We start from the raw sequence: 12,744 nt of genomic DNA on the forward strand, positions 1-12,744 counted from the left end.
GCATTTTTTTTTTTATACATTGCACCAACAATTGGTAAATACGTCAGTGACATCTCTCCAGCACATTAGAATGAACTAGGCCTGCTGATGGATGTTTCTACACATCGTAGTTCATCAGAAACCAATGTCACTGTTACCTTGTGTTCAATTCTGGAAAGCAGTGGTTCTGGATTAGTAATTCTAGGATGTCGTAACACCATTTAGCTAAAATGTCTGCTTTTGCTACAATACGCATACGTCATATTCAATGGGATTTTCCTGAATCACATGGCAGCACAAAAGGTGGTCAATTGCCACACTAATATAGCACAACACAAATATATACCTGCACATTCACACTGCGTAAGTGCACCTCTTACACTGCTCGATGACACACTGACCTGCAGTGTCACACACCAGTCTCCCATGGCAACCAATTAATCACGCAAGCACACAGGGAATAAGGGACTCAACTCACAAACTGAAGAGCTCTGTAAATGATACCCAACAATATTTTTTTTTACCTTGTGTATTTTGCTCCTTATGCCACTGGCCAGCTCAGCTTGAAAAGAAGAAGGAAAAAAAGTTGCAAGTCTTAGTAACAAAGCATTAGGACCTGAGAGTACACATATTACATGACACAGTATCCTTCACGAGCTCCTCCCATGTTATTGCTTATTTATAATAGTTTATGTGTGACTATGCTATTTTTGGATCTACTGATTGTCAAAGAATATATAAAGCGACGCAGTGGAGCAGAGAAAGCACAACACACAGTGGTGACCCAACAAAACACAACGTATCAAATGTTCATTGGTTTCTTGTTTCTGGGTAGACCAGATCTAAGGTAATAGTTCTATCTAGTTTACAACTAGGTAAATGTGTAAATATGTAATGCATATAAAAGCACAGTGTTGCTGAATGGTTTATGAAATAGTCTTTGGATGTTATGTTTTCTAAACTTTATTATTGATTTCATTTACCATATAATTTTGTCACCTATACAGTTGATTATCGTAGCTAATATGAAATGTAAGGTGTCAGGAAATGTGACTGCTTTTTCAATTTATAAACAGTTTGTGATTACTAGCATATTTAGATGTAAGCAACATACTAAAAATTTCAAAACAAAATGTAACTGTGTTCAAACCTGTTGTTGAGTTCAAGAAAATATCTTGACCAGATTGCTTCTAGAAAATATCTCTCCAAAGTTAGTTTGTTTTCTTCAAAATGTCATCCTTACCGTCCTTGTCGGCTGTGCTTCACTGCTATGGCTCAGGCACCCACCGCACAACAGCACAATTTACAAGCTAGGAGTCAGATGTCACTGCGCATGTGCATTGTGAGAGGGCCTTCAGTCAGGCCGCTTTCTCTTTACCAGCTGTTGCCCACAGGCAGATAGGTACAGGTATACAATTGCCCACAAATATATTTATACCTTTGGTACAGTGTACTTTAAAGGTGATTTAGCAAAGAGCATTTGGTGTACATTCACCATTCACTACATTCACTATAGTAACTGTAGTAATTCACTACAAGTAAATCAACATGTGAAACAAATACGACTATCAATATTATTAACATCGATAGAATATATGAAAAAAGGTAAATATATTTTTCAAAATACACAAAGATCACATTTTTTCAAAGTAATCAATAGTCATGGCTGCCCGTTTGGTTTTGATGACCTCGAGAAGGGAGTTTCCTGTAGTATTCAAACAGGTTCAGCCTAATTTAAGGAAGGATATTGGACTTCCTATCCAGCTCCTCCAGGTTTTGCCACATGCAGTACTGAAGCACTGATTTTCATCTTCTCATGCAAGCTTCATTTGGAGTCCGAATACATCATATTACAGTTGTATGTACAGTATCGCATCGACAGTAAAAGCTTTCAAGTAGATCAGGTCAGACCTCACGATTGCAAACTGAAAGCTTCAATATTAAGTGTCCCATTACAAAATCATTAACTGTCAGGATTGCACTTAACTGCATCATAAAGCATGAATACGTTATCCATATTCGAAGTGCGTTCTCAATATTTGTTATATAATTGAACATATTCAGTGTGTAAACAACCGTCCCTTTATTTACACTGTTCTCTCTGGGACCACAAATAAAAACCTATCTGTATAACATCTTCACCATGGCAACTTTGTTTCTGAGTTCGATTCCTCAATTAGGAGCCTTTGAATGTGTAAATATGTGTAAGTAGTACTACAGATTTTCCAAACCGTACACATCAGTGTCATCTGGTTATTTTCAGAGTCCTGTATTTTAAAGATAATACCAAAACCTCATTTACTTTGAAATGCTCATACAATCCCCCCTCAGTTTCAGATGCATTTCTCAAGCATGGTAGGCAGAGGGAGAAGCGCGGTGGGAGACAGTTATGTTACATACAACTGTCCCATTACTGTACCATAAAAGTATTGTTTACTAGCCACTTAATAATACAAGCCTTCAGTGCAGAAATAAATGTACTGCTCTGTCACATCCTTATAAATAGCTGCCATTACAGAAAGGCTATTCAGACTGTGGCAGTGAAGGCAGCTGGCTACAGGAGGTCTATTGTTGATAAGCGGTACCAGTTGAGCCTGCAGTGCCCCACACAGAATGATTAATCCACCAACCTATTCACTGCAGAACACCAGTGAAACTCAGACTAAAGCGGGCCATGAAATAAAAAAATAAGTATTGAAACCTCCCTTTCTCTGTGATCTAAGAAAGACACACCAGCATAGGTTAGCTTAGCTGCAGGTCACTATACACCTGGAACACTTTATTGAATCAAGTAATGAATGAAGGTATTTGGGGAAAACAGAAATCAGAAGTATCTGTGGCTCTCCAGCAGCGGGGTTGCACAGCCCTGCACTACTGATTGATATGAAGGTGAAAATCAAGTGAAAAAGACAATGTTGGTGCTAATAAGTAAAACTTTCTACATGTGTTTCTGTGCTTGAAAAGAGCTTAGGCTGCAAAATAAAAGGTAATATTACACATTTAATAAGGAATTTTTGATGATGTCCATTATCTTTGTCACGAGAGTGTAATCTGGAGGTGATATCATCAAGAAACAGCTGCAGGACTTTGAAGATTAAGACCTATCTTGACAATTAAGACCAATATCTATTTCCACACATCTAACACTTTGACATTATGTGCAATAAAAAAGAAAGATGATTTTTGTAATCACTAATTATTTGGGCTTTCACATATACAATATGGCAAAACAATATTTATATCTGTGTTATTGTGAATTTTGCTTCAGTTGATCGGGGTGTCTTTTTTGCCCTGTGAGATCTGAAAGCTAATCCTAACCACTTAATTTTCTGTATTATTTATTAACAAAAAGGGAACATATGTTTCACACAGCATTTTGCACATAGCATCTTCAAGCACTAGTCTATAGTAAGAAGCACAGGATAGAAAGAGATAAGAGTGCAACTTGAGCGTTTGAAAATCAACAGCATACAAAACAAAATCCAACGGCTAACTGTTTCATTGTATTATGGTGTCCCACTAGACATATTATTAAACACAGTAGCAAGCCTTTTTCTGAGCTTTTTAGATTAATCTGACTGTACAGTCCCAATGTCAGACAGCTGGTTCTGGATAGGGCCACTGTAATGCCTGACTTGTGTCCAGCCAGGGGGCAAAAAAGACAGAGAGAACGGCTTCTGCCATTCTGAACAGTGTTATCTTCACACAGCCCTAGTATCGTAATAGCTTTTGGCTATGTTGATACATTTTTTGGGTACTTTATATATGTCAAAGATCATCTAAGTTTGATCATAATGTCTGCAAAACGATTTGTTGTGTTAACCTATTGACACAACAGGCAAATACTTTATTATGTAGGTCACAATGCGACACAATCTCACAGAGAACCCATCAGTTCATATCAGTCAGTGTAATTATCAAAATGGATTAGCACAGCAGCTCGAGGAAATTGTCAATCCTGCCATACTCTCCATGCAATCTTCATGCCTGAGGCTATGCATTTCATTTCATATTCTTAATATATCAAGGGCATATAGCTTAATTTGTCAGTGCTTACTTGAATGTGTCTGAGTTTTGTGTCTCAATGTAATATTTATCTGCACAATTGTGTGCTCATTTTATATTTCTTTCTCTCCCAAATACTAACTTTTTTTTTTTCGTTAAATAACTGGATCCTTATGTTAAGTTCAGCATCATGTATGCGTCCTAAACGGCACTGGAAAAAGTCTTCTGCTAGTATTAGTTCTACCACCACCATTTGGTCTTACTACAACTTCTGAACTATTTATTCTGCTATTTCTACAAGGCCTACATGTACAAATCGTTATTTTTATAACTTCTTATTGTATTGATAAATCATCACTCAATTATAAACAGCACAACTCATACCAACAGAAAGTAAAGAATGTGTAAAATCTACATAAAATAATTAAATATTCATCACTTGTGCAAACAATGATTACCGATTTTAATTAACACAAAGTATAAATAAATAATGTTTGCATTTAGTCAATATTGCAATCCTCAGAAAAAGAGTCTTCCAGTCTGTATGGGCACCCCTGACATTCTCAGATTTCTGCAGTGATGTTACTCAGTTAAAACCCTTAGGTGATCTTATACAAGACTGGCCACATGACAGCCCCACTTACAACGTAAAGGACATTAATTTGTCTCCTTCAACAATTGTAAGATATTCAAATTGGCATATCTGTTTGAGTTTTATCATATTTATACACCCAGTGCAAAGGTTTTAGGCAGGTGTGAAGAAATGCTGTAAAGTAATAATGCTTTCAAAAATAGACATGTTAATAGATTTTGCATTTAGCTAATTGATAAATATATTTAGTGAACAGAAGAAAAATCTACATCAAATCCATATTTGGTGTGACCACCCTTTGCCTTCAAAACAGCATCAATTCTTCTAGGTACACTTGCACAAGTCAGGGATTTTGTAGGCATATAGTCAGGTGTATGATTAAACAATTATACCAAGCAGGTGCTAATGATCATCAATTCAAGATGTCGGATGAAACACAATCATTATCTTAAACAGAAACAGCTGTATAGGAGGAATAAAACTGGGTGAGGAACAGCCAAACTCAGCTAACAAGGTGAGGTTGCTGAAGACAGTTTGCTGTCAAAAGTCACACACCATGGCAAGACGGAGCACAGCAACAAGACACAAGGTAGTTATACTGCATCAGCAATGTCCCTCCCAGGCAGAAATTTCAAGGCAGACAGGGGTTTCCAGATGTGCTGTCCAAGCTCTTTTGAAGAAGCACAAAGAAACGGGCAACGTTGAGGACCGTAGACGCAGTGGTCGGCCAAGGAAACTTGGATGAAAGACGAATCATGCTTACTTCCCTTCGCCATTGGAAGATGTCCAGCAGTGCCATCAGCTCAAAATTGGCAGAAAACAGTGGGACCCTGGTACACCATCTACTGTCTGGAGAAGTCTGGTCAGAAGTGGCCTTCATGGAAGACTTGTGGCCAAAAAGCCATACCTCTGACGTGGCAACAAGGCCAAGTGACTCAACTATGCACGAAAACACAGGAACTGGGTGCAGAAAAATGGCAGCAGGTGCTCTGGACTGATGAGTCAAAATTTGAAATATTTGGCAGTAGCAGAAGGCATTTTGTTCACCGAAGGGCTGGAGAGCGGTACATGAATGAGTGTCTGCAGGCAACAGTGAAGCATGGTGGAGGTCAATGGCCATTCACCAAGTTTACCAAAAGGAGTATATTTAAAAAAAATTAAAGAACCTGACTATATGCATACAAAATCCCTGACTGTGTGCAAGTGTACCTAGAAGAATTGATGCTGTTTTTAAGGCAAGGGGTGGTCACACCAAATTTGGATTTGACGTAGATTTTTCTTCTGTTCACTAAGTTTGCATTTAGTTAATTTATAAATATAATCTATTAACATGTCTATTTTTGAAAGCATTACTTTACAGCATTTTTTCACACCTGCCTAAAAGTTTTGCACTGTACTGTATATATAATCACTATGGCAATATTTTAAAGCAATGGCCATTCACCAAGTTTACCAAAAGGAGTATATTTTAAAAAGATTAAAGAATCACAGAACAGATTAAACAGTTTTTATCTAAATGTATCCCAGTTTGCATGATTCCATTCCTTGGTTCAGAGTAGATTCAGTAAGGGCAAATGGAGAGGTTAGGGCAAACACTGAAGACGAGTGCATCTGGTAATGACTGTTCGATATGTGAGTGACTGAGACCCAAAAAGAGTCTGCCTTTCACACCTCTCTTCCTCCTGTCTCCTTCATATAGTGTGCTCAGCTGACTGACAGATATGAGCTGAAGTTTCTTTTCTATCTAGATATTTTGTCTCTTTGTAGAGCATTAGCAGGAAGGATCATTTTAAAGATATTTAAAACATATAATATGTTATATTATAATACAGTACTACAAATATATTTAAATTTACTACTTAAATTTAAACTACCATTTTTCATACAATTTTTATTCAACTCAATCACAATACATTAATGATTATGGTGTGTGTTTAGTTGTATGAATACTTTTAGTTGACTTTGTTGGTACAATTTTCATATTTATTCATATGTCTGTTTTCTTTTAAGATGTCTTTCTGTAGCATTAGTGACAGACTAGTTAGCCCGTAGTTAGATCATGTATTTTATCACGTTTAGTTTGTCTGATTAGTGACTTGCATGGCTCTATGAATCGTCACTAGATGTGATTGGCCATGCCAAAGCTCTTGGGAGTAAATTAGACATTCCTTGGGGATCACTGTGAGTAATGCTGGTGATTGGAAATGCGTTAAACTCTTAAATATGTAAGTTAAAGGAAACACGTCAAGGGACCTGGCCTTGTTTAGTCTGAATCCTTCTTCTGCACGTCTACCACATTTGATGATTTTTTTCTCCTAGTCTTTGACTATATCTCACCTGGTTGTTATACTTTTAGATTCCTGGATTTCAAGGTAGCAGCAGCCACACTCTGTTTAACACTGAATTATATTGTGATGCAGAGAGTGTGTCACCATTTGCTCCGGCAGCATGAAAACTTGGCTCTGTGGAAGGTCTGTAAAGGGATATGCATTATGTGCGTAAAACAAATGTTCTTCTATACCAGAAAAAAAATGTTTGCTGATTCAAATCATTGAATCAACTTCATCAAACACAGTCTGAAATAGATGGTGTGAGCACAATATTCCAATAAAATAATCCCAATACCCATACAAGGAAGTTTACAAACTTTTATAAGAGGCCAGGTTAAAAATAATAAAACATGTATCATTATCAAAATAATAATTAGCAACACCTGAATACATCACAGCCACTTAAAATCACAAGAACATTAATTCATTCATCTGTTCCAAAATAAAAGCTGCTGATGTACAGTATACCTGACACACGTTAAGATTATTGTGTTCTGCCGAGTCAGCTGCATGCACATCCAAAGCATGGCAGAGCAGAAACACACAGCAGCAAAGCTGTTGAGAAGCTCTCCAGCATTCATGCAAAGCAGGCCAGCTGATTATAGACAGAAAGCGGAAGCTGGGCTGGGCATGGCAAGCCACTGCAGAAATAACCAACAGCTGATTTTCTTTTCATATTTAGCATTACTGACCACAAAGGAATCTTTTTCAGCAACACATCATGGGTGTAGTATTCTGGGTTTGCTAAAAAAATAATGATTTTACAAACAGGGTGAGAACATCTGATGCATATTGTAGTTCATGCTGTGCACAGTAAAAGGAAGAAAACACAGCAGTCTCTAACAACATTAAACTACACTGCAATGATTCAATTGTGTCTGTCCCATTCCACACTACTCACAGTGGTCCTTGTATGAAAACCATCCAAAGTTGGAGGCTGTATGTTACCAAGTGTTACAGCTCATTAATCCAACAGAGTCTGACTGGCTGCATTGATTAAATCACAGTTTTTTACAATGATAATCCAATTGGAAACTACTATGCTTCACAGACCAATACTAAGGCCATTGCTGTGGTCTACTCTGTTTCAACAGTTGCACCATGTGTCCTACCTTTCTCTCTGCAATGTACATTTAAAAACCCTTTGTCCGAACCAAGACACTGGAATCCAGATGCAATCCACAGAGCAAGTACTGCAGCACAATTCCAGTGCCAGACACGTCAGGATTCAAGGCGGATCTTGTTCCCATTTGCTTAGGATACTGCATGTAGGTCACAAATGACTGAGTTCACCTTCTACAGTATCCACAATAACAGCCAATGCATTTCCTGGCTATTAAATCAAATTTCCATACAAAAATCCTGTCTCATTTAATTGCTAATTGCTAACTAATTTGCTACTATACATTTTATCATTATAGACTAATGACTTCAAAATGTTGTGTTCTTGAGTTTCAAAATGAAATGTACAGTAAATGATGAAAGGATCACATTTCCAGTACTGTCACTGTTTCATCCATTTGTTCTGGTATGCCCTTTAATGCTGGGAAGTACTGGAGTGTTTAGTCACCAAGTGAGATGGGAAGCAAGTTCACTTCCTTCTTATGGTGCTCATTATCACAGTGAGAACCAGCTCAGTGAGAGGCTACAGATGACAGTCATGCCAAGCCAATAATAATTGTATTTGCATCTCCAATACTATGGGAAACAGGTGTGGTAAGTGGGTGTTGTGTTACATGATATGTGCTAAGCCAAGGAAATAAGCATCCCTGTGGACTGTCGTCTTCATGTCATTGTCATGCAGATCGTTCAAAATAATCACAATGAAGAAACTGAAATATCACTCACATCAATCTGGCCATAGTTCTGTAGGTGTTTCACAAATATATTTCAAAGGGACTACAATCCAGATGTGGCTAAGACAAAAAAAGAAACAAATATGATCTCGAAAAATTAGATCACATTTCCATGCTCCATTAATTCCATGAAGTCTATGGCACCCCTGGAAAGTACTTTCCCAGCTAACACACAACATAAAATACTTCCACATTCAAACTAGAATAGCTCACCAACTGTCTGCCAACAGCACGCTCCTTACCAGCTTCAAGTCCAGGCACCAGATGGCAAACTTACAGGAGCAATTTGAAAAACAGATTTGGAGCAGCAGAAGACTGCCATTGACTTACAGCAAAGCAGAGCTACACTTCAAAGAGCAACATTTCCCCAAGGTAGCATTTGGGCTACATGTGATTGCATTTATTAATAGAATCCTTTTATTAAAGATTTATAACCATTGGAATATAATGAAATACTTAAAGTGGGAATTTTCCTACCAGCATACATATATGTTTATAATTATAAAGTAATTACTTCATGAAAAAGAGGCAGATGCTGGTAGAAGTACAGTAAAGAAGACAACTAACAACAACAATAATAATAATAATAATAATAATAATAATAATAATAATAATAGATACAATGCTTGGTATATAAAGAACAATGAAAACATAGTTATTTAGTTCCATGTGTACAGGCAAAATATAGATGATCCTTGTGTGGATCTGAATCAACTAACCATGGTCTTTACTTGTTAGTTAGGTGTATGATTAGATAAATCACTGCTTAATTAACAGATTTACTACATATATTAAATTCCTTTTGTCCCACCAGCAGTGACAGATAGGTAAACATCAGTGTTTTACTAGTGTCAATATTTGTAGCCTTTCAATCCAAACACATTTTCATACAGAGTCCTTCCTCTGTCAATATAACTGTTATAATATTTAAGCCTACCAACTTACAGAAGGGCGTTATTACCATGTTAAGGCACAAAGGACAAGTATCCCCACTTTGGAATGCTTAAAATGTAAGTTGTTATTATTGTTTAATAAAGTCCAATCAATGAGACAAGATTGGAGGTGTTGATTAGAGCTGCCCTGCCCTATAGAAACACTCACAAATTTTGAGTTTGCTATTCTCAAGAAGCATTGCCTGATGTTAACCATGCCTCGAACAAAAGAGATCTCAGAAGACCTAAGATTAAGAATTGTTGACTCGCATAAAGCTGGAAAGGGTTACAAAAGTATCTCTGAAAGCCTTGATGTCCATCAGTCAACAGTAAGACAAATTGTCTATAAATGGAGAAAGTTCAGCACTGCTGCTACTCTCCTTAGGAGGGTCCATCCTGCAAAGATAACTGCAAGAGCACAGCGCAGAATGCTCAGTGAGGTTAAGAAGAATCCTAGAGTGTCACCTAAGGACTTACAGAAATCTCTGGAACATGCCAACATCTCTGTTGACGAGTCTATGATACATAAAACACTAAACAAGAATGGAGTTCATGGGAGGACACCACGGAGGAAGCCACTGTTGTCCAAAAAAACACTGCTGCACATCCAAATTTTGCAAAAGAGCACCTGGATGTTCCACAGTACTACTGGCAAAATATTCTATGAACAGATGAAACCAAAGTTGAGTTGTTTGGCAGGAACATACAACACTATGTGTGGAGAAAAAAAGGCACAGCACACCAACATCAAAACCTCATCCCAACTGTGAAGTATGGTGGAGGGGGCATCATGGTTTGGGGCTGCTTTGCTGCCTCAGGGCCTGGACGGGTTGCTATCATCGACGGAAAAATTATCAAGACATTTTGCAGGAGAATGTAAGGCCATTTGTCCGCAAACTGAAGTTCAACAGAAGTTGGGTGATGCAACAGGACAACGACCCAAAGCACAGAAGTAAATCAACAACAGAATGGCTTCAACAGAAGAAAATAGACCTTCTGGAGTAGCTCAGTCAGAGTCCAGACCTCAACCCGATTGAGATGCTGTGGCATGACCTCAAGAGAGCAATTCACACCCAAGAATATTGCTGAAATGAAACCATTTTGTAAAGAGGAATGGTCCAAAATTCCTCCTGATCTACAGGAAACATTTGGTTGAGGTTATTGCTGCCAAAGGAGTGTCAACCAATTAAATCCAAGGTTTCACATACTTTTTCCACCCTGCACTGTGAATGTTTACATGGTGTGTTCAATAAAGACATCAAACCATATAATTGTTTGTGTGTTATTAGACTGTGTCTATTGTCTATTGTTGTGACATAGATGAAGATCAGATCACATTTTATGACCAATTTATTCAGAAATCCAGGCAATTCAAAGGTTTCTTTTTCTTGCCACTCTATATAAATAATACATTTCTTAAAGGAAAAACAACAAAATATTCTCAAATATGTACTATGGTAAAAGACGTATACATTTTGTCTTGCACCTGGGCAATCATACCAAAAAGGAGAGTAGAATATTAATTTCTAGAGATTCCCCAGGTGGGAAATTTATGAACTACATTCCTTTTGAAAAACACTGCATGCAGCCGTGCTTATTATATAATGAATGCACAATGAAAACAGCTCTGCTAATGTGAATACAACAACATCAGATGTGATATTTGCATGTTATAGTACATTGCACATTGTAATGAATAGTGACCTAATTTATAGCAAAGAGTGTGAAACAGCTGAGAAAGAGTATATCTATATTTACTATTAAGTATTTTATTTTTGATGGACCAAAAGGAATTAAAGCACATTATTTACACAGTATATTTGAGATACATTTGATGTTTCACTCCTAGAAGTTTTTATTTTCTGTTTACCTTTTATACCAGAATTTCCATCCAATTCCACAATCCGCATTTGTAAAATGGAAGATTAACATTTTCACTTATGATCCTTATTAGAAAATGTTTTTTATAAAAGTGTTTTTAACTCATACTGTAGTGGTGCAGAGAAAAAGCTGGCAATCCTATACATGCAGCATTTCAGTGCATTAAGTGTATTTTGTGTTCTATAGCGCTCGCTAATCCATAGCTTCAAAGGGCACATTTGAACACCAAATAGTGTTCTATTCATTGTCTGTTTGATTTTTTCATTTAGCCAGTTAAGAAAAGTCCAGAGAAACACTACCATTTTGCAATGCATCTTGTTAATGTTGCTGAACATTAAATTAGTGTTCATTACATTACTCTTACACATTGACTAATATAAATCCAATAAATGCCCTTTATTTATTTTTAAATGCTTAGAAACATAGTTAAATAATACAGTACAGACACAAGCTTTGATCACAGATCGGTTTCCTCTGAAGTCAGCCTACACACACTACCCTGGCTTAATCTGAGTCAGTAAAAACTGAATAGGCTATATCTGCCAAATATTCATAGCAAGTTCTGTGGAGAAAGCATCTGTTAAAAAAAAAAGTTTATTTCTTAACATCCAGATTTAAATGCCTCACTGCAAACACATTTACTGAAACCTAGAAAAAGTGAGAAAATGTGCATAAGTGGAGGCATATTCATTGTAAACAGAACTGCCTCAATCGGGATTAGTTTATATTACAAATGAAAAAATATGGTACTCCTACATTTAGACTTGTGTCTGTGGTAGTAATTATGTGGGAGTGACATTATACACTGCACTGGTTCAATAACACCAAGGGCAGGAATTGAGGCAGACTGGTCTTAAACATTCAGAAGTGAAACTTTATGTTTGCTCTGTGAATTGTGACTCTTCCCCAGTGAGTAATAGAAAATGTAATGAAGAAAAATGGTAATGTAAATAAAAACAAATATTCATATCACCATATATCTATCTCCATAGTTTTGCATGCTACTAATTCAAATTACAATAATGCAATCCTTGAGATCTGGGAGGGGGAGGATATTATATTGAAGTGTTTGCTTTCATGAAAATATCCATCTGATCCCAGATTTGTTTACATTTTCCTTGTAAAGCCTGTAGCATTTCAGCCTATACATTTTTGGAATTTAACACTGA

The 12,744-nt window shown here is 36.9% G+C and overlaps 1 protein-coding gene across 1 annotated transcript in view; it reads right to left on the minus strand.

The window, feature by feature from the left end:
• The window catches only part of cracd (capping protein inhibiting regulator of actin dynamics), a 40,219-nt gene that overhangs the window by 22,783 nt on the left and 4,692 nt on the right, over positions 1-12,744 (minus strand). The window lies entirely within an intron of this gene.

This window comes from Amia ocellicauda, chromosome 13, assembly GCF_036373705.1.
Source record: "Amia ocellicauda isolate fAmiCal2 chromosome 13, fAmiCal2.hap1, whole genome shotgun sequence".
NCBI lineage: Eukaryota > Metazoa > Chordata > Actinopteri > Amiiformes > Amiidae > Amia > Amia ocellicauda.